At 39.1% G+C, this 24071-nt stretch overlaps 1 protein-coding gene across 1 annotated transcript in view; it reads left to right on the forward strand.

The window, feature by feature from the left end:
• The first annotated feature begins 18376 nt into the window (after positions 1–18376).
• Positions 18377–24071, forward strand: part of SLC14A2 (solute carrier family 14 member 2) — a 508248-nt gene continuing 502553 nt past the window's right edge. The window contains exon 1 of the mRNA XM_061400049.1: positions 18377–18720. The gene's annotated coding sequence lies outside the window, so the exon portion shown is untranslated. The remainder of the gene's footprint in view (positions 18721–24071) is intronic.

The raw sequence follows: 24071 nt of genomic DNA on the forward strand, positions 1-24071 counted from the left end.
TTTAGAGATCTGGGCACAACCTTGTCCCGATAGTCAACAATCATGTAATCTACACTTACAAGCTTTGTTCAGAGGGTTGCACTTGTGTTAATACCACAACAAAATAAAATTTAATAAGTAAAGAAAATGATAGCAGAAAAAGAGAAGTACCAATTGTCATTAATGAAGCCATTCATCTAGGTGTGAAGGGCTCAAGGCCTTGGCTTAGAGTGGTGAGAATGGAGGTGAAAGTGCAAATCTATCAAGTAAAGGGAAAGCCAAGAGTGTGCATGTGTGCTGGCAGTGCCACTCCTTCGTTCCTACTTAGATGAGCCCCTGGTTCTCAGTTCTCTGAGCAGTGTCATCTCCTGGCTCGGGAAAACACTCCAAAAGCACGAAGGCGGAGGTGAGGGCACTGTTTCCCCAGCACGCAGATGATGCCTGGGTCGTGAGCAGAGCTCAGGTTTATAATATGAATTTGAAAATCAGAAAAACCTTTTCAGGTGTTATAAGAATAATTTATAATGAGCAGATTTTCTGTTAACAGCATTATTTGCACACAAAGTGGCTTGTGTAGTTGCCTGGCAACCATTTGTTGACCTTTCTTCAGCAGGCTAAACATTATTCCTGTTTATACAACAATTTTCTCTACAAACTCTTTCTTTAGATCTTGCTTCGGGAAGCAGGAAATCAAACTAGAAAAGTTTGCAAATCCATTTTTGCAAGACAGACAAATGAGCATTTTGTGTTGAAACAGACCTCAAGTTTCAAATGGTACCAGTTTCCAAACAGTACTATAAACTCCTGAAGGAGACAATTAAAAATATAATTTCCTTGTCCCTACTCCCAGGCTGAATGGAACAGAAATACTGGGTGGGTTTAATAGTCTGCATTTTTACCGGCTGCCCCAGCTTATTAGTGTAAACATTTGGGTTTGGGAATCAACATTTCAGGTTACTCCCTTTGGAATTTCTGCACTGAATCAATGACCAAGTTGGTCAACTGGTTGAACTCCCAATTTGTGATAAAGATGGGCTGTGGCAGTGTCATCAAGTTCACCAGAATTCGTATCTTTGTTCCTCCGGGGCCAGTGTCTTCCCATTGCCTGCAGCTTATTGAGAACCAGACATCTTCCTACCAATTCTGTGGCACAAAGGAAGCACATCCTGCCAGCCCAGCTTGTATAAAAGCATCTAGTAAGAGGCACTTTCACACAACCCTCAGCGTATCACCTAATTTTTCAACCAAGAAATGAAGGTATTCTTATTATTCAACTTTCAGATATGATGAAAGTCACATTCAGAAGTAGTAACTAATTTCCCCAAGTCCTACAAGTTCAGAACTTCAGGGCCAGGATTACAATCAGATCCACTTTTTGCTACTTTGTGTGGCCTTGTGCTCAGTTGTGTCTGACTCTTTGTGACCCCATGGACTATACAGTCCATGGAATTCTCCAGGACAGAATACTGGAGTATGTAGCCTTTCCCTTCTCCAGGGGATCTTCCCTACACAGGGATCGAACCCAGGTCTCCCACATTGCCGGCAGATTTTTTACCAGCTGAGCAACAAGGGAAGCCCAAGAATGCTGGAGTCGTTAGCCTATCCCTTTTCCAGTGGATCTTCTCGACCCAGGAATCGAACCGGAGTCTCCTGCATCGCAGGTGGATTCTTTACCAGCTGAACCACAAGGGAAACTCCACTGTGAGTGAGTCTCTCGTTCCTCGCTGATAGCTCAGTTGGCGAAGAATCCGCCTGCAATGCAGGAGACCAGGGTTCGATTCCTGGGTCAGGAAGATCCTTTGGAGAAGGGATAGGCTACCCACTCCAGTATTCTGGCCTGGAGAATTCCATGGACTGTATAGACCATGGGGTTGCAAAAGTCGGACACGACCCAGTGACTTTCACTTTCCCTCACTCCAGGTAGGCACTTTGGCTGTCACTGACACCGTACAAAGAAATAGAACATCCTCCGTGTGCTAAGAGGCTTATAGCTAAATGAGGAGACAGGAGAGCAGCGCCTTCTCTCCCGACTGACAGGCAGCTCAATCTCCTCGGAGCCTCCCTCCCCTTGGATTATGTCTTTTTAGGGCACATTCTAACCAGATTCCTGGTCTGATCCCAATCCTTTCCCCCAGCAGACCAAGTTCCTTGTGTGGACAAGGGTTGTGACCTGTTTGGAGTCATGCTCAAAGCTGTTGCCCTCCGTAACCCCACTCTTGGTGCCTGATCCATAGTCTCACTCCTATTTTGCATGAGGTAAAGATGTGTTGTGTGAGAGGAAAAATAAAATGGAAGTATATGAATTAAGGAAATCTCAGAGCTGAATCAGAAAGATATGATGCAATGTAAGCTATCTCTTGACCTGTCGTCCTTGCCAAGAGCCCTGGAAGAATCAGAATGCCTAAGGAGGAATTTATACAAATGTATACACTCGTTTTCACACTTGTTTTAAAATACCTTGGCTAGGAGGACAATTTCTAAGTTGTATCCCCAAGGGAACTGGATATACTTTAAGTACTGAATTAAATGACATATTCTGGTCCTCATGTCCAGGCCTGGCTATTTCTTAGGGACCTCAGTCAGGGCCCTCCTTTGTCTCCATGAACCAGGTCCTTTAGGGTGAAACTCCAGGACTCTGTCCAAACACCTTCCTTTTTGACACCGAAACTCCAGGAACCTGTTTATATTAGTGACATGAGGCCTGGGAGCTTCAAGAATACACATGGAATCTACCCATCCAGGGAGTAATTTTGGTAGTAATTGGGAAAAGCAAGGTGAAAAACCCATGAACAGATCTGGAAACCATATCTTGCCTCTGGGGAAACTGAGGGTATTTATTCTGGATAAAAGGAGACCTAAGAGGAGTTAGGGCAGCCACCTTGGTGCACTTGATGGACTGTCATGGAAAGAAGGTAGAGTGCCAAGGAGGAATTATGATCTGTATGTACAGATAAAGCTTGACTATCGAGGAGTTCCAGTTCACTGGGGGCATCCATCCCTGTGCTATGACTTTGTATTTTTCCAGTCTTGGCTTTAAACTGTGCATCTCTGAAACCCTCCTTCCTGCAAAAGTAGCAGTGGACAGCTTGTGCTAATCCTAGAATTATTTTTTCACTTTTGATTAGTGAAATTTATACTAGTACAGTTTTTTTCTCTTTCTTTTTTCTTAGCATACTTGAAGATGTGGTATCAGACATATATTCGAAACATGTTTTAGTTTTATTGAATTAACCATATTTAAAGAATATAATTTGGTATGTTTTCACATATGTATGTATTTGTTAAGTGATCACCAAGATCAAGATAGTGAAGATATACATCACCCCCAAAAGTTTTCTGGTGCTCCCTTGCAATCTGTCTCTCCCATGGTCATTTCTTCCCTCACCCTGTCCTCAGGCAATCAGTGATCTTCTTTCTGTAATTATGCATTTATTTATATATCCTATTATTCCAGTTTTCTTGCCTGGAGAATCTCATGGACAGAAGAGCCTAGTGGGCTACAGTCCATGGGGTCGCAAGAGTCAGACACGACTTAGTGACTAAACCAATCATTATTTTTGTAAATGTGATTATAGTGTGTGCACTTTTTTTTTTTTTTTGGTCTAACTCCTTTGACATACTTAGCATAACTATTCTGAAATTCATCTATGTTGCTGTGTGTCTCAGAAATCTATTCCTTTCTATGGCATTGTATGGCTATGGCACAATCTACTTACCTATTTTTCCTGTTGATAGAAGCTGCTTTGAGCACCCACGTACCAATCTTTGCTGTAAACATATGCTTTCATTTCCCTTGAGTGAATAGTTAGGGTTGGAATGGCTGGATCATTTAGTAGGTGGTGTTTAATTTTCTAAGAAACACTAAAGTCTTCAAAAGTGCTTGTATCATTTTCCATCCATATAGGAATATAGATAATTTCTAAATCTTTCACATCTGTCAACACTGGATTTTAAGTTTTAGTTTTTCTAAGAGTGTATAGTGGCATCTGAATGTGGTTTTTATTTTTCTTTCCCTAAAGAGTCTCTTTTCATATGTTTATTTTAAAATGTTTAATCTTCTTGGTCAAAAGTTTGTTGAAATGTTTCACTCATTTTTATTGGGTTGTTTGTTTTCTTATTATCACATTTTGAGAGTTCTTTATATATTCTGGATAAAAGTCCTTTACTGGATGTATAATTTGTCAATATCTAGACCCTGTCAGGGACTTGTGTTTTCAAATAGGTTGTAACATATTTGTGGGCCTCTCAAAAAGTAAGTAATATAGATATGTATTGTTTTGTTGATTTTTTTCAGTTAAAAAATTCTCTTAACATTTTCTTAATAGTGTCTTTTGCAAAAACTTTTAATTTTGAGAAAGTCTAGTTTATTAATTTCTTCTTTTTATGCATCATTTATGTCATATCTAAAAAAATTTTTCCTAACTCAGGAACATAAATTTCCAGTTTTTTTCTAGAAGTTTTATTTTTTAGGATTTACATTTAGTCTATGATTTATTTTGAGTTAATATTTGCAAATGATATAAGTATATATTTCAATCTCACTGTTTTTATGCATCAGTTCAGTTCAGTTCAGTCACTCAGTCGTGTCTGACTCTTTGTGACCCCGTGATTGGCAGCACGCCAGGCCTCCCTGTCCATCACCAACTCCCGGAGTTCACTCAGACTCATGTCCATCAAGTCGGTGATGCCATCCAGCCACCTCATCCTCTGCCGTCCCCATTCTCCTCCTGCCCCCAATCTCTCCCAGCATCAGAGTCTTTTCCAATGAGTCAACTCTTTGCATGAGGTGGCCAAAGTACTGGAATTTCAGCTTTAGCATCAGTCCTTCCAAAGAATCAGGGTTGATCTCCTTCAGAATGGACTGGTTGGATCTCCTTGCAGTCCAAGGGACTCTCGAGAGTCTTCTCCAACACCACAGTTCAAAAACATCAATTCTTCAGCGCTCAGTTTTCTTCACAGTCCAACTCTCACATCCATACCTGACCACAGGAAAAACCATAGCCTTGACTAGATGGACCTTTGTTGGCAAAGTAATGTCTCTGCTTTTCAATATGCTATCTAGGTTGGTCATAAATTTCCTTCCAAGGAGTAAGCATCTTTTAATTTCATGGCTGCAGTCACCATCTGCAGTGATTTTGGAGCCCCCAAAAATAGAGTCCGACACTGTTTCCACTGTTTCCCCATCTATTTCCCATGAAGTGATGGGACCAGATGCTATGATCTTCGTTTTCTGAATGTTGAGTTTTAAGCCAACTTTTTCACTCTCCTCTTTCACCTTCATCAAGAGGCTTTTTAGTTCCTCTTCACTTTCTGCCATAAGGGTGGTGTCATCTGCATATCTGAGGTTATTGATATTTCTCCCGGCAATCTTGATTCCAGCTTGTGCTTCTTCCAGCCCAGCGTTTCTCATGATGTACTCTGCATAGAAGTTAAATGAGCAGGGTGACAATATACAGGCTTGACGTACTTCTTTTCCTATTTGGAACCAGTCTGTTGTTCCATGTCCAGTTCTAACTGTTGCTTCCTGACCTGCATACAAATTTCTCAAGAGGCAGGTCATGTGGTCTGGTATTCCCATCTCTTTCAGAATTTTCCACAGTTTATTGTGATCCACACAGTCAAAGGCTTTGGCATAGTCAATAAAGCAGAAATAGATGTTTTTCCAGAACTCTTGCTTTTTCAATGATCCAGTGGATGTTGGCAATTTGATTTCTGGTTCCTCTGCCTTTTCTAAAACCAGCTTGAACATCTGGAAGTTCACAGTTCACATATTGCTGAAACCTGGCTTGGAGAATTTTGAGCATTACTTTACTAGCGTGAGATGAGTGCAATTGTGTGGTAGTTTGAGCATTCTTTGGCATTGCCTTTCTTTGGGATTGGAATGAAAACTGACCTTTTCCAGTCCTGTGGCCACTGCTGAGTTTTCCAAATTTGTTGGCATATGGAGTGCAGCACTTTCACAGCATCGTCTTTCAGGATTTGAAATAGCTCAACTGGAATTCCATCACCTCCACTAGCTTTGTTCATAGTGATGCTTTCTAAGGCCCACTTGACTTCACATTCCAGGATGTCTGGCTCTAGGTGAGTGATCACACCATCATGATTATCTGGGTTGTGAAGCTCTTTTTTGTACAGTTCTTCTGTGTATTCTTGCCACCTCTTCCTAATATCTTCTGCTTCTGTTAGGTCCATACCATTTCTGTCCTTTATCAAGCCCATCTTTTCATGAAATGTTCCCTTGGTGTCTCTAATTTTCTTGAAGAGATCTCTAGTCTTTCCCATTCTGTTGTTTTCCTCTGTTTCTTTTCATTGATCACTGAAGAAGGCTTTCTTATCTCTTCTTGCTATTCTTTGGAACTCTGCATTCAGATGCTTATATCTTTCCTTTTCTCCTTTGCTTTTCACTTCTCTTCTTTTCACAGCTATTTGTAAGGCCTCCCCAGACAGCCATTTTGCTTTTTTGCATTTCTTTTCCATGGGGATGGTCTTGATCCCTGTCTCCTGTACAATGTCACGAACCTCATTCCATAGTTCATCAGGTAGTCTATCTATCAGATCTAGGCCCTTAAATCTATTTCTCACTTCCACTGTATAATCATAAGGGATTTGATTTAGGTCATACCTGAATGGTCTAGTGGTTTTCCCTGCTTTCTTCAATTTAAGTCTGAATTTGGTAATAAGGAGTTCATGATCTGAGCCACAGTCAGCTCCCGGTCTTGTTTTTGTTGCCTGTATAGAGCTTCTCCATCTTTTGCTGCAAAGAATATAATCAGTCTGATTTCGGTGTTGACCATCTGGTGATGTCCATGTGTAGAGTCTTCCCTTGTGTTGTTGGAAGAGGGTGTTTGCTATGACCAGTGCATTTTCTTGGCAGAACCCTATCAGCCTTTGCCCTGCTTCCCTGTGTTCCAAGCCAAATTCGCCTGTTATTGTTCCAGCACCTTTTGTAGCACCTTTCTGTACTGAATTTTGCACTTTTGAAGAAAATAAGTTGCCCATATATGTGGCAATTTATTTCTGGACTCTTTTCTATTCTTTGGAATATTTATCTATCTTTATGCCAATAATGCATTTTTTTAAATCACTATAGCTTTACAATAAGTCTTAAAATCAGGTAGTGTTAGCCATCCAGCTTCGTTCTTTTTCAAAGTTGTCTTGGTTCTTGTAGGTTCTCTGTATTGCCCTAGGAATTTTAGAATCAATTTACCAATTTCTACAAAAGTACTAGTGAGATTTTGATGGCAATTGCATTGAATCTAGAGAAGAATTTGAGAAAATTGCTTCCCCCATGAACACGTTTATTTAAGCTTTTTAAAATGTCTTTCAGGAATCTTTCATAGTTTTCAATGTGTAACTTTTGCACACATTTTGTCAAAATTTCCCCAATATTTTATGTTTCTGATACTATTTTAAGTGGTTCTTTTCTAGTTGAAACTGGGGATGGGAGGAGGAGGTGGGGTTTATTGAGGGGAAGCCATCCGTGGCCTCTCAGAAAGCCCGCAGAGATGTCCAGCTGCAACTGTTCACGGTGAGCAAGAACTGTGGCTGTCACCACAATCCAGGACAACCAGAAAAGCTCCAAAGCACACTGGAGCACAGAAGTCATGGAGAGAGAGGATCCTATCAAATATTCCAAGGAACTTTTTACTGATCAGAGAGAGGATCACAAAAAAGGTTGACTCAAGTACTGAATGACATAGGAATAAAAAATTCTTATTTGTTATGTGGAGAAAGTAATTTCTATATTTGAGACATAAATTCAACATTAAAAATGAGTTGTAATGTAATAGAATAACATAGGATAAGATACAGTAAGATACAATAGGACGTGTAGTATCAATTGATCCACCTACCGTAGTTAGCACTTCCAGAAATTTTTGTTTCATTCTCATTCTCTTCTGTCATTGAATCATGTGTATGCACTATTTTGCAATGTGAGATGGAGGTCTTCTTACAGATAACAGTTAAAAGAACTTTAAAGCTCCTGAACTGAAGGACCTTCACTCTCTAAAGCTGCAATTCTCTGAAGTGCAGGAGACACTACTCAATAAGGGGAGGTTTTACAGCTGTTGCTAATAGTCCTTTAGATTCTCCCTCTAAGTCAAAATTTGCTTTGAGTTTGTCAATCTTAAGGTAATTTTGAGCAATATCTCTTAAAACAAACTGCTACCTTTGCAGAACAGTGGAGAAGCATGAATATAAATAACCTGAGGGTGCTCTGAGCCCCAACTCACTGGGCCTGATCCAGAGGAGTGGAGCTGATATCTTCTCCCAACAGAGGAGGAGTTCATGCCCCATGACTTATCACCCAGCAATCAAAAGACATGATGCAAATGGACTTATTTACAAAACAGAAACAGACTCACAGACTTAGAGAACAAATTTATGGTTTCCATGGGAAGAATGGAGGGAAGGGACATTTATGAAGTTTGGGATGGACAGGTACACCCTGTCGTATTTAAAATGGATAAGCAACAAGGACATACTGTATTACACAGGGTACTCTGCTCAATGTTATATGGAAGTGTAGATGGGAGGGAGTTTGGGGGAGAAGGGATATACGTATATGTATGGCTGAATCCCTTTGCTGCCCACCTAAACTATCACAGCATTGTTAATTGACTATGCTATTGTTGCTCATTTGCCCAGTGGTGTCAGACTCTGTGACCCCATGGACTATAGCATGGCAGGCCTCCCTGTCCCTCACCATCTCCCAGAGTTTGCCCAAGTTCATGGTCATGGTACTGGTGATGCCATTCAGCCATCTTATCCTCTGACGTTTTCTTCTCCTTCTGCCGTCAGTCTTACCCAGCATCAATGACTTTTCCAATGAGTCATCTGTGTGCATCAGATGACCAAAATACTGGAGCTTCAGCTTCAGCATAAATCCTTCCAGTGAATATTCAGGGTTGATCTCCCTTAAGATTGGCTTATTAGACCTCTTTGCTGTCCCAGGGACTTTCAGTAGTCTTCTCCAGCACCACAATTCAAAGGCACCAATTGACTATACCGGAATACAAAAAAGGTCAGTTTTCATTCCAATCCCAAAGAAAGGCAAAGCCTAAGAATGCTCAAACTACTGTACAATTACAATCACCTTGCACACTAATAAAGTAATGCTCAAAATTCTCCAAGCCAGGCTTCAACAGTACTTGAACCATGAACTTCCAGATGTTCAAGCTGGATTTAGAAAAGGCAGAGGAACCAAAAATCAAATTGCCAACATCTGCTGGATCATCAAAAAAGCGAGTTCCAGAAAAACATCTATTTCTGCTTTCTTGACTATGCCAAAGCCTTTGACTGTGTGGATCACCATAAACTGTGGAAAATTCTGAAAGAGATGGGAATACCAGACCACATGACCTGCCTCTTGAGAAATCTGTATACAGATCAGGAAGCAACAGTTAGAACTGGACATGGAACAACAGACTGGTTCCAAATAGGAAAAGGAGGACGTCAAGGCTGTATGTTGTCACCCTGCTTATTTAACTTATATGCAGAGTACATCATGAGAAATGCTGGGCTGGATGAAGCACAAGCTGGAATCAAGATTGCTGGGAGAAATATCAATAACCTCAGATATGCAGATGACACCACCCTTATGGCAGAAAGTGAAGAGGAACTAAAAAGCCTCTTGATGAAAGTGAAAGAGGAGAGTGAAAAAGTTGGCTTAAAACTCAACATTCAGAAAACGAAGATCATAGCATCTGGTCCCATCACTTCATGGCAAATGAATGGGGAAACAGTGGAAACAGTGACTGACTTTATTTTGGGGGCTCCAAAATCACTGCAGATGGTGACTGCAGCCATGAAATTAAAAGATGCTTGCTCCTTGGAAAGAAAGTTATGACCAACCTAGACAGCATATTAAAAAGCAGAGACATTACTTTACCAACAAAGGTCCTTCTAGTCAAAGCTATGGTTTTTCTGGTAGTCATGTATGGATATGAGAGTTGAACTATAAAGAAAGCTGAGCACCAAAGAATTGATGCTTTTGAACTGTGGTGTTGGAGAAGACTCTTGAGAGTCCCTTGGACAGCAAGTAGATCCAACCAGTCCATCCTAAAGGAAATCAGTCCTGAATATTTATTGGAAGGACTGATGCTGGAGCTAAAACTCCACTACTTTGGCCACCCGATTCGAAGAACTGATTCATTGGAAAAGACCTAGATGCTGGGAAAGATTGAAGGTGGGAGGAGAAGGGGACAACAGAGGATGAGATGGTTGGGTGGCATCACCGACTCAATGGACATGAATTTGGGTAAACTCCGGGAGTTGGTGATGGCCATGGAGGCCTGGCATGCTGCAGTCCATGGAGTTGCAAAGAGGCAGACACTGCTGATTGACTGAACTGAACTGAACTGCAATACAAACAAAGATTTAATAAAAATAAATTGAATAGATAACTAACAAAGAGCTTCTGTATAGCATAGGGAATTCTCAATATTCTGTAATAACCTAAATGGGAACAGAATTTGAAAAAGAATAGATAGCAATATATGTATATGTACAAATGAATCACTCTGCTGGACACCCGAAACAAGCACAATATTGTTAGCCCACCAAATTCCAATATAAAATAAATGTGTGGTTAATTCTCTAGTGCCTCATAAGTTGTCATCACTGTTCTTAAACTGTGTTTCAGCCTCTGAAACAAGAAGCTTCTTGGCAAACAGAACTAATATCCCTAAATAAATCACAGACCAAAGCAACTTATTAATAAGGGCTATGCTTCAAGAGACTAGATCTGGTAGACAGAGTGCCTGAAGAACTAGGGACAGAGGTTTGTAACATTGCACAAGATATGGTGACCAAAATCATCTACAAGAAATGAAGGAGGCAAAGTGGTTGTCTTGAGGAGGCCTTACTAATAGCTGAGAAAAGAAGAGAAGTGAAAAGCAAAAGAGAAAGGGAAAGATATACCCAACTGAAAGCAGAGTTCCAAAGAAGAGCAAGGAGAGATAAGAAAATCTTAAGTGAACAATGCAAAGAAATAGAGGAAAACAAAAGAATAGGAAAGACAAGCGATCTCTTCAAGAAAATTGGAGGTACCAAAGGAATATTTCATGCAAAGATGGCCACAACAAACGACAGAAACAGCAAGGACCTAACAGAAGCAGAAGAGATTAATAAGAGGTGGCAAGAATACAAAGAAGAAATGCCTTAGTACAGAATATTGAGCAGAGTTCCCTGTGCTATACAGAAGATCTTTGTTAGTTATCTATTTTTTTTTTCTCTTTGCACAAAAATAGTCCATTTCTTCAAGTGTTCTCCAGCACAAGGAGCTTTATAATATTCTTCTGGGCACACACACAAAAATGTGGTGAAGGTGGAATTGACAGCCTTTCTACATCATGGATGACCATGATGGTGTGGTCACTCACCTAGAGCAAGACATCCTGGAGTGTGAAGTCAAGTGGGACTTAGGAACCATTGCTACAAACAAAGCTAGTGGAGGTGATGGAATTCCAGCAGAGTTATATCAAATCCTAAAAGATGATGCTGTTAAAATGCTGCACTTTATATACCAGCAAATTTGGAAGACTTGGCAGTGGCCAGAGGACTGGAATGGTCAGATTTCATTCCAGTTCCAAAGAAAGGCAATGCCAAAGAATGTTCAAAAGTACCATACTCATTTCACACACTAGCAAGGTAATGCTCAAAATCCTTCAAGCTAGGCTTCAACAGTATGTGAACATAAATATAGAATGAGTTCAGAGACAACAGAGAAGGAATGAGCAAATGGGGAAGTCTGCTCTGGTAGAGTTCTACTAATGATGAATGATGGTTTGGCTTTAGACACCCAGAAGGAAATGTACAGCATTCCAGAGTCAGAAGATACTAGTTTATGAATTTGATGTTTCACATAGATTTTGTCTTCTACCATGTACCCACTCCAGGGGAAAAAAAAAAAGGCCTATTATGTGCTCCAACTAATTTTCTAATCTGGGAGTGAATCCAGTGCCATAAAGAGAGAGTTTTCATTATTAAAGTGCATGATCACATATTAGATGATTGATTACCTTTCTCATTCAGCTATTCTACTTCTAAAAACTATGGCATGCAACAATAATCTGATTCTCTATGGATAATAATCATGATAAACAAAAGACCTTCCACCTACCCCCAAATTTTCTCTAATTGTAGAGAAAAAGTAAGAGAGCTAAGAGTCTATTGATATGAACCCATAATAGTCAAGCTAGCAGGCTCCATACACAAGGAAAATATTCAAGATCATACAAGGGTCAGTGTGAGGATGAGCATAGTAAAGAAAGACATCCTTGAAGAGGTTGGTGTTTATGTTTGTGACAGTCTTGTGGGTCCTTCTCGGCAGTGACTCAGCAAATTGATTTTAGAAGCCTCTGGCACTTACATCCTGCCTAGGGTTTATAACGAAAATGCTGACGCACTGCTGCTCAGCTGCACTGGGACTGTTGAGCAGCACTACAGAATCGAGTGCGTCATTTCCCTTGAACAATGCGTCTCATTCATTGCTTGAAGTGTGACCATTCATGTTGAAAATGAAATTCTGCAGAGTGATCTGCTTGGGAAATTACTCAGAGCTACTCACTTAAAGATCTTGCTATCTTTTGTGGTCTTCAATTAAGGCTCACAAGAACCTCTTGAGGGTAAATTGGTGCCAATCTAAGCATTGAGAGTAGAAGAAAAAGTAATGAAAACCCAAAGCTTGTACGAACTTTCAAAAGTCATCTCTAAGGACTCAAGGGAGCAGCTAAAATTGATTGTAACCTGAACATCTAGAATATTGGTGTAAAGGAAAGAATCATGGACTTGAAATCAGGAAACCTTTGTGCTAGTCTTGATTCTGCCTTTAGCTCACTGGATGCTTTGAGATAATATAGAGATATACACATTATTAGACTTAGAAGGAATAACCTAAACACTTTTTGTAAAAAAAAAATAGAAAAACATAAGGCATACAAAGAAAAATCTAATAATATCTGGGTTTCTATCATCTCTAATTAAGCCTGAAATTTAATATTTGCATTATCTCTTTCTAAATATACAAATAATTAATATATCATAGATAAGGTGAGTCTTCTGGGACCCCTTACCCAACATACAACCACTGTCATGAATTTAATGAATTTGATTCTTTGTCTGTTTAAAGCGTTTTGTAGACTTGATTACATATATTAACGTATCAATGCTATATACAAAATATTATTCTGAAACTTGCTTCCCCATATATATTTGGATTTTATTTCTGCTACCTTATTGTGTGTTTTCTTTATGCTACTTTAGGTTTACTTCTACTTCCCTCTTTATTAACAGTCTTTATTGGACTGTTATAATTTTCTTTTTTTTGCTCTTTTCCTTCATATACTATTTGGCAAGGTACACAGTTTATTTCTTTTCTTTTAGCGGTTATCTTTAAATTTTCAATATACTTATTCTATTACTGATTTTCTAATCAAGTATACATGAAGGATCTTAGTGTACCTCATGCTCCTTAGTTAGGTACATAGCTCCTAATTCCCAGTTTTTATACTGTTGATGTTTAGAATTTTAATTCCAACATGTTTTAAACATAAAAGAAATTTTTCTTCTTTATTATTTACAGTAAACATCTATGTGTTTTTATCATCACTATATTCAACTTCTTTGCTCACCAACTTTCCTGAATCCCACTCCTTAGTTCTGAATTTATGATTCTTTTTGATGAATTATAGCCTTTAATAATTCTTGCAGTGAGGATCTGATAGTAATAAACTTAGTCCTTAAATGTCTAAAGATGTCTTCATTTCACATTTACTCTTGAAGGCATAACATTCTATATTCACAATTATTTTCCCATGACACTTTGAATGAATTCTTTTATTAATGAAAAAATGAGCTGTCAAACAGATGCTGTTCTTTTTAGGTAATTTATCTCTTCTCATGGGTTTTACAGTCTATGTGTGGACTGTATTTTTTATTTCTCTTGCTGTGTACAACATGGGTCTCCCTAATTGGAAGACTCTTTTGGAAACTTTGGAGATTTTCAGCCATTATTTAGCTCTTTTAGACCTTCTCCCAAATTCTTTATATTTTTCTTATGAAATTCATATTAGGCTTATATTGATACTTCTTGGCCTTCAGCTCAGTTTCTCTTTTCCTTACTATCACTTTATCTCTTTGCTTCCATACTAGGAAATTTCCTCAATTCTATCTTTCATGGTTCAATTTCTTTGTTTATGTTAGCCTAGTATTGGACTTACTCTCGAGTTTCCCATTCTCCTCTCTTATTTCTTTGAGAATTTCAAGGATATTGATTTTTAAGGATCTTTTTAGATTTCTTTCATTATTTCTTTTTTTCTAGAATTGGAATTCACCCAGTTTTTTGGTTTCACTCATCTCTTGAAAAGTTCCCTTCTGCACCCTTTTCCGGAAGCCATCTCATGATGGCCTCAGCCTGTGCCTCTTGTGCCATCTGGATCCACAGGAGGTCTCAGCTCTACTCTCAGTGTGTGTACAAGTAACAGCCTGGAAATCAGTCTTATATGAGAAACTTGACTTTGGTGGCAGGCTTTGGGAAAGAATCATGTTTCTGGAAGCCACCTGGACAGACAAGATGGGATATTCTAATTTCTATCACAGCCTGAGCTCATTTTGGAGTACACGTTCCCATTGGAGGACTTTAGCTGGATAATCCACATACAACTAGTCTCTTCCCATTGGTGACCATGAGACTTCAGCCTCTGCCTATACCTGTAATTTCCTTTCCTTTTTGGTCCTTGGGTTTTTTCCTTAATATTTAATACAGATCTGTATTTATTTTTAAATAAATAAATTTATTATGTTCTATGTGTTTGGAGTTGGACAGGGGGTGTATTAAACAGGAACTTTCCTCTACCATGGAAATTTCCTTCATTTTTCAAACAGGGAAACTTAACCCCAGGAAAGTTAGCCAGCTTGCTCAATTCACAGCCTAATTATTGCCAATATGTAGATATGAGGCTCTTTTCCACCTTGAATACATCATATACTGTATCTTTGCCTCAAGATTTTTGATGTTCAAAATGCAGAGTAATGCCTACCTTGCCTTTTTCAATTTATTATTTAAGGAATTTACATTGCAAATACATGTGAAAGTATTTTGAAAATAAAACACTTAGTCTCATTAATATTTTCATTTTAAAAGTTCTATTGTGATGGAAATTGTGAGTAAAGTCAATATGCATTGCTAAAAAATTACTTCTGAGTTTTCCACTATAGAATTTCCTTTTTTCATATTCTAATACCACTCTCAAAGTTATTAAATAAAAGAAGAACTCTTGTATGGAAATTGATGCACTATGGTAAATTTATGGAGACTAAGGACAAATGTTATTTTCATATATTTAGCAAACATTTTTTGAAGACCAGTCTATACATGCACTTAGGTATTGCCTGGGAAGTAGTAGGTAGATGTTTTTAAAAAATTAAATAAGAGTTTTAGATTTATAGAAAAATTGCAAAGGTAGAGTTCCCATATATCCTACACACTTTTCCCTCATCATTAACACCTAATGCCAGTATAGTACATTTGTCACAATTAATGAACCAATATTGATCCATCATTATACCTGTATTCAGACTTCCTTAGTTCTGACTTTCTTTCTCTAGGATACAATCCAGGACACCACATTACATTTACTTATCATGTCTTCTTAGGTTCCTCTTCCCTGTGACAAAAAGTCAGACTTTACATTTTTGACCTTGACAGCTTTGAAGGCTACTGGTCAGGAACTTTGCAGAATGTCTCTTAATTGGGATTTGTCTGATGTTTTTCTCATGATTAGAGTGGGAATGTGAGTGTCCCACTTTTGGAGAAAGATCACAGAGGTAAAGTGCCATTCTCATCACTTTATATCAAAGGTACATGAAATCAAGATGACATCATTTTTGATGTCTGAGATAATATTGGTAAGATTTATCAACTGGAAAAGTACTCTTTGTACCTTGTTCATAATTTGCTCATGGACCCTTGTTCATGCCCCAAGAGGGCATACACTATGAGCAACACACATCTGAAGAATGAAGAGTTATGTTCTACCTTCTAAGGGGCTGACTATCCACATAAGCTGTGTGGAATTGTTCTGCATGGGTGATTTGTCTATTCCGTACATTTATGTATTCATTTATGAGGTTGGTGAAAAAGTAATTTCAGTTTTGGATTGTAAATTTTAAATCATTATAACTAGGCTCAAACACATCTTTGTTAATCAAAATAGGAACCATTACATTCAACACATTTTTACCAAAGAAAAATATTAATAAGTTAGTTTATTCCTATTGCATAAAAACCCTTGTTTCAGGATTAGAGGAACTCTTGGAAAGTATTTTCTTACTACTTCTGGTTGTGGAAGGATTTTCCCTGCAAAAAGTTCTCAAGATATTGAAGAAGTGGTAGTCAGTTGGTGAGAGGTCAGGTGAGTATGGTGGATGAGGCAAAACTTTATAGCCTAATTTGTTCAACTTTTGAAGCCTTGGTTGTGTGACATGTGATTGGGCATTGTCGTGGAGAACTGGGTCCTTTCTGTTGACCAGTTCTGGCTGTAGGTGTTGTAGTTTTCTGAGCATCTCATTGATGCTTTTCAGATGTAATGGTTTCGCTGGGATTCAGAAAGCTGTGGTTGATCAGATCAGAAGCAGACCAACAATGACCATGACCTTTTTTGGTGGAAGTTTGGCTTTGGGAAGTGCTTTGGAGCTTCTTCTCAGTCCAATCACCGAGCTGGTCATTGCCAGTTGTTATATAAAATCCACTTTTTGTTGCATATTACAATCTGATCGAGAAATGGTTTGTTGCTGTTGCATAGAATAAGAGAAGATGACACTTCAAAATGATAATTTTTTTGATTTGCAGTCAGCAAATACTTACTTAGTATGAAAGGGTTCAGAACATGCCACTTCAGAATATGCCACTTGGGCATATTGATTATTTTGAGCTAAAACACTTGAGAAACAACAAATGCGAGAAGGGCTCTATAAGTTTTTGTGTCTACCAGTTTCATCAAGTCTTCATTTTCCTCCTATTTTTAAGAGCTGTGAAATTCTCTAGGCTTATCTTGTATATTTCCTACCCCAATTCTAAAATCAGCCACATCTCCAAGGGGCCCTGGTTCCCTTTAGGAAAGGGATTATTGACTAAAAGAAAATGCTGCATTGAATCCTACATGACTAGACCTTGTTTTCTTCTTTCATCCACTTATAAAATATTTGATACTTTTCCCTCTGTCAGTCTGGCAGGAATGCTGAGATTAAAGTGAATGGCCTCATAAAGCCATTAGATTTCTTTGAAAGGAATGATTTTCAAAATGGGGATGTATAATTCTTGAAGAAAATTAGGAAATTCCATAAAGATAACAAAAAACTTCAGTTGAGACCATACATCTCTTCTGAATATGGATCTAATATTGAACTATCACGTAGAGATTTCTTAAATGCAAGAGCAAATTAACCTGGAAATACACTAAATTTAAAGAATCTCTTTTCTTTAATCAGAACAAAGGGCAAGACCTCAGCAGTTACTAAAAGCTGTTATTGCTGGTTTAAACAAAGAAACTAAAATGTTTATTATTGCAACATATCTTTTAATATGTGCCCAGACTCCGAAGCCTAGTTTTTTTTGAAAGGTTCCCCAACAGAGTGGTTGCTAAGATATGGCAAAAGCCCAAAGGACAGCATGCTGAGCCTTTGGAAAAACAGTTTCATTTCTAAAAGCAATGGATAGATATTGAGGCTTAAAGGGAGTTGATCCTTAGGATAAAGTCATAGCTAATGCAAGGTTTTCAGAATAAAATCTAAGATTTCAGGGAAATCTAGGGACCAATTATGTGATGTTCAAAGGAAACAGAGAATACAAGTGAGCCTTAGTTTTTACACTATGCTTAAGGCAAATTATTCTACTCGATGTTAGGGAATAAAAATTACGTTTGTTTCTTTCTGTGATCATGATAATGAAGAGGAAGAGAATGAAATGAGGGTGATGAAAACTGGAGTTCTAGGCCCTTGAGTTCAGAAAATAGACACAGTGAAGGAATTTGACTTTGGTCTGCTCTCAAAGAGAAAGGGACCAGATCTCATGGGAAAGGTTTCTCATAACCTTTTCTTTGAACTTGATTCTCCCACCTGAATTCCATGGCCAGATATGCTCATGGATCAGCCTTCAAGATGGCAAATTCGTTTCTCAAATGGAGTTTTCCATCCTGAGAGGGCCAGGTGTATGAGCCCTCCTTATCTTCTATCTGCTCAAAGACAAAAATGTCTTATAAGATTTGTAAAAATTTAACCTCTCAGTAATGTGCAAAGGAGGAAACAACGCGGCAGAGTGGCAGCCAAGCAGAACCAGAGTGGCTGCAGGAAGAATTATCTTCCAATGGTTCTTTCTTGGGCCCCTGAGATGGGTCATCTGACTACTTAATAAGAAGCAAATCTCCAATGGGAAAACAACCCTATCCTCATGCACCACTTGATCACTGAAGGAGAACAGGATGCTAAGGAAAGCATTCTAAGGGGAGGCACTTTAAAAGCAAATCTCCTAGAATGACGGACCCACTTTAGTGCTCAGATGCTGGTACAGTGAGGACGGACCGAGCGAGCCAGTTAAGCACACACCTGGACACCGTGTGTTCGCGGCCTTCTTTGCCTTGATCACCTGAGAAGGATCTCAAATTCTTATTCCAAATTGTGTCTTTGGTGACACTGGCTACTTTTCTCTAAACCATCGTTTCAAGGCTCAGGAGGAACTGTAAGGTAAGGCAGAGCTTTTTTTCTTACTTTGTCACCTCTTGCCAACATTTGGAAATTCTTTTCTACCTGTTCATGGAGGACATTACTGGCTTCTAACCTTTTTCTTTTCCTGCCCACTCACAATAAAACACAACATTGTGTATATAGATAGATAGATAGATATGTATAATCATGTTCTTGCTATTAAAACATTTGAGGTACTTGTTACCTAATAATACAGATGATTTGAAAGCCTTTAAGAATAGGATCCTACTTTTGATGACATAATAGTACAGCTGTTAGTTCATGTAGAGCATCTCCCAACTAGTTCACTTTCAAGCCCCCTCCATGCCTCAACTCCAGCCTCAATTTAGATTACAGCATTAAAAAGATCATCATAAAATGTAGCCTTGTACAAGGAGAGGATCTAATTATTCCGCCTTGCCGTACAAGCCTAATAAATTATGCAGTTTTGCCCGCAGTATTTCACCTGAGAGAATGAGTGTGTCAAACACCATAGTGAGTGAATTCTCCAACCAGCCTGTATAGACGCCAGAGCCACAAATGTTTAGTTCCACAATCTGAGATTTGGTTTTACAGCACTTGAAGAGTGGGTGTTAATAATTCCCTCTCTTTTTGGTTTTTTTTTTTTTTTTGGTTGGAGTTGAGAATATGCACTATCCTGAAGGGACTTGTATGCACATAGAATACACTACATGTAATAATTGTGATATAGTTAATAATGTCCGAAGGGCATGCTGTCACCTAATTATTTGCATTTTTTTCCAGAATGGTAATGAAAAACTAAAGGGAATCCACCAAGAGTTCAAACAAGTTTATTTGGGACAAATGATTATCAGCCTCCTGAGGCTCCCATCAGTAGAACAAGAGGGCATGTTTACAGCTTTATCTGTGCATATGGGAGGCGGTTCCAAAATCTATTCTAATTGTTCAGGCTTGATGGGTTGTAGAATGGAAACCGTCTGGTCCACCTGATGCTTTGCTCCACCTTCACCGTATGTGATGGCAGGGCTTACAAGTGCGGCTCTCTGTTGACTATGGAAAATTTTGACAGGTCTGATGGAGGGCTGATGATCCCCTGAGGGCACTGTATGCTGGTGGTGGATTTAGGTTTTGCATAAGGGTAGGTTTAAAAGCAACGGCATTAAGTGTTCAATCTTATTTTGTCTTATTAATAACACTCTCTGCTGCTGCTACTGTTGCTAAGTCGCTTCAGTCGTGTCTGACTCTGTGCAACCCCATAGATGGCAGCCCACCAGGCTCCCCCGTCCCTGGGATTCTCCAGGCAAGAACACTGGAGTGGGTTGCCATTTTCTTCTCCAATGCATGAAAGTGAAAAGTGAAAGTGAAGTCCCTCAGTCGGGTCCGAGTCTTAGTGACTCCATGGACTGCAGCCCACCAGGCTCCTCCGTCCACGGGATTTTCCAGGCAAGAGTACTAGAGTGGGGTGCCATTGGCTTCTCTAAAGTTGCTTCAGTTGTGTCCAATTCTTTGTGACCCTGTGAAATGTAGACCACCAGGCTCCTCTGTCCATGGGAATTCTCCAGGCAAAAATGCTGGAGTGGGTTGCCGTGCCCTCCTCAAGGGGATCTTCCCAACCCAGGGGTCAAACCTGCATCTCTCACGTCTCCTACATTGGCAGGCAGGATCTTTACATAGCACCACCTGGGAAGCCCATGAGATGTAGGTATTGAGGCATAATTATGGTCCTGACCATGATCAAAACCAGGCGAGAACTAGGGGCTGGCACTCGGTGCTGGTCTTGGAGACCACTCCGTCTCAAGATCCTGTTCCCCAGTATGCCAATACTCCAGCATCAGGGGGCCCAGAACATCCCCTGGTGGCATGAACTGTCAGGCAGCTTGGAGGGTCAGAGATCTGCATTACCATTCATCTGCAATGGTGATAGTCTCATGTTAACAGGCTAATGGTGTTTTAGGTATGAGGTGTACAAGTATAGGTGGCATAAACTTGGAGCCAGTGGATGTGAAGCTTAGGCTGGAATGTTCTTTTATCAATTACCTGACAAAGAATCTTTAACAACTTCATGTTGTAAGCTGCAAAACATTTTGTTATAGTCGATCAAATTATCTGGAGATTGAAGGAGCAGAAAGAGCTGGACATTGGCATTTGTTGAACAGAGTAATATAATGAGGGCTGTGGGGGTTAAACACAGAAGTAGAGAAAAGGTCATTGCCTTTGTGGTGCTTATAAACCCTTGATGGAAAAATAGATTGAGTAGGTGCCATTCAAAGACACAGGACTAAGATCTCACTGCTTACATTGAAGCTAAAATCCTAGCACTAGAGAACCAACTCTGTGAATTTATAAATCTTTTAAATCTTTCATGTATTAAAAACATGAAGGTACTATGGAATACATCAGAGAGCAAAGCCTTAAAATGTAGATTCCTGGCTGGACCTATTCATTAATTTATTCCACAAATATTAAAGTGATCACTTCATATAAGTGATCCTTGAGATCTCAGCAAAGGAATCTGTTATAGAACCCCTCTAAGGAGACAGGGATATGGGAAGAGAGAGGGACCTTCCCAGAGAAGAAGAGGTGAGAGGAAGAGCCATGGTTCAGAGCGTGGGTGCTGACTCAGATTTCTACTTGTAGCAGAAGTACCAGCATCAGAGTGTGAGATAGGAAGACGATTTGGAGAGGCTGGGAGGGACAGAAAGACCATGGAAATAGAGGAGCAAGATGTATTGTTTCATCTACATACGTGAGATAGTAGTCATTTGAAACAGAATTGATCTTTATATCAACGTTTAGAAGACAATTCTATTTGGCAAAACTAATACAATTATGTAAAGTTTAAAAATAAAATAAAATTGGAAGAATTAAAAAAATAAATAAATAAATAAAAAAAAAAAATAAAAAAAAAAAGAAGACAATTCTAATAGGCCAGATAGGGATAAGATTAAGTTCTGAACTTCCCCACAAAATATTCCATGTGGCTAATGCTAGTCACTAGAGAACATGCTTTCCTGAGAGGCTGTGACATGACAACTCTCAATGAAACAAGTTCCAACAATAATTCTTTGGGAAAAAATTTAGTCCAGGCACATACACACATACACACACAAACATGTACTTAAATTTATAAGGACCCTTGTCTGTAATCCTCCAAGGCTAGCCTTAATATGCAATAAATTGTAAACAATTTTATTGCATTTTATTTCAACTTGAAAATTCCATGATTATATTGTTTTTATAGGCCTTTCTTATTTATAATTGTATGTCTGTGGCAATTTACTTATTTCCTAGGCAGTATTACTTTCCTTGACCTTGTGTGTGTTAAGGAAGGCTGAACTGCTACACTTCAAAGACAAAAATAATTTGAGCAGTTGAGCACTATAAGCAGCTTCTGTGAGGTGCAGATTTGGGGTGTTCTTCAACTCAGGTCTGATGAAGGGGTTTTGCACATACATTGAGCTAATACTGAGGATTCTGAGTTGATTAATTATCAGATCAATAATCTACAAACTGTGAGTATGCAGGAAACCAGAGACTGTTGGCTTTTCAATCCATTCTGGAAATACGGGTCTTTACGTGGACTTTCAGAGCGTTCTGGTTCAGTGAGTCAATAATTCCCATCATATCAGAGAAAATGTATTGCCTCTATAGGTCATGGAATGCCTGGGGGATGTTCTTCAGTAATCAAGTCCCCTGCATAGTAGATTGTGCCTTAACTTCATAGTCTGCTCTGGGACTTAATTGGTAAATAACACAGAGTTGGGCCCATTTTATCTACCAGAGATTATCTGAATGCTCTGGAGAAAATGGTGAGGCTTTACAAGTGTTTCAGGCAGGAGAGAAATATAAGAGTCACTCTGGGCAAAGATTCATGTGATATTCTCTGAAGTGAATATTTCTAGACTTTAATTGGAGGAAAGAAAAAATAATAAGGATGGAAGAGAAAGCTAGGAGGGATAGAAGGAAGGAAAGAGAAAGGAAATAAACCTAATGGTGTGTGTGTGTGTGTGTGTGTGTAGTTGAAAGTCCAAAGTTGATAGCAGCGTCTAAAATGGCAAGTTTATCCATAATACTTCATCGAGTCAAAAGTTTGAACAGCAGACTTCAAACACTAAAAGGAGAATTTTTGGTTAAGAAGTTGAGCCTGCTGCATGTAAATATAGACGGAATTAAAACTGGAACATGGAGCATTTGTACAGACCTAAGAGGCCTCCCTGGTAACTCAGTGGTAAAGAATCTGCCTGCAATGCAGGAAACATAAGTTTGAGCCCTGGGTCAGGAAGATGCCCTGGAGGAGGGCATGGCAATCCACTCCAGTATTCTTGCTGGGAAAACCCCATGGACAGAGGAGCCTGGCAGGGTATGGTCCACTGGATCACAGAGTTGGATACCACTGAAGCAACTGAGCATGCACGCATGCAAGAGAATCATACGTTTCATGACAGAAATTATTCAAGGGTAGTTGGAAATACCTCTAGTATTGCCTTATGCAAACAGACAAGCAACAAAAACTTGGAGATGCCCAGAATATTTCTTTAATAATAACTAACATTCACAGAGTCCCTTAGAATCTACAAGGTATTTTATAGCAATTACCACAGTTAATTTCCACAATAACCCTGTGAATTCAAATATTACATTTCTTATTTTACAGCCAAGGGAACTGCTGCCCAAGAAGGGAAGGTGGCTTTTCCCAAGGTCACTCAGAAGTCAGTTATGAAACTGGAACCCAAAGCCAGATCTTTGACTACAGACTGTCCAATCTCAGCCTCTCTGTCTTCATAGCCATGGATCCCTCTGCAAACAGTTTCGTCTGTAACAAGGTGGAGATGTAATTATATGGAAGGCAAAATATGTACTTGACACAAGCTCAAGGGGACCTAAAGTTGTTCTTTCAATCAACATACAAACTTGAGCTTGAAGGTCTAGAATTTCAATAATTTTTTAAAAAGACCTGTAGTGGATTCATTTTGATATTTGGCAAACTAATACAATTATGTAAAGTTTAAAAATAAAATTAAATTAAAAAAAAGATTAAAATAGAGATAGCTTTTTTCCCTTAAGTACAATCACTTAACATATTTCTAAGAAAGAAAGTGAGGCCGCTCAGTTGTGTCCAACTCTTTGCAAACCCATGGACTGTAGCCTGCCAGGCTCCTCCGTCCATGGGATTTTCCAGGCAAGAATACTGGACTGGGTTGCCATTTCCTTCTCCAGGAGATCCTCCTGACCCAAGGATCGAACCCAGGTCTTCCACACCACAGGCAGACTCTTTACTGTCTGAGCCACCAGGAAGTTACCTATTTCTAACTTTCTTCATAATAAAACTTTGTCACCATAGTTAAAGTCTAAAAATAAAACCGCAGGTC

The sequence above is a fragment of the Bos javanicus genome, chromosome 24 (assembly GCF_032452875.1).
Source record: "Bos javanicus breed banteng chromosome 24, ARS-OSU_banteng_1.0, whole genome shotgun sequence".
NCBI lineage: Eukaryota > Metazoa > Chordata > Mammalia > Artiodactyla > Bovidae > Bos > Bos javanicus.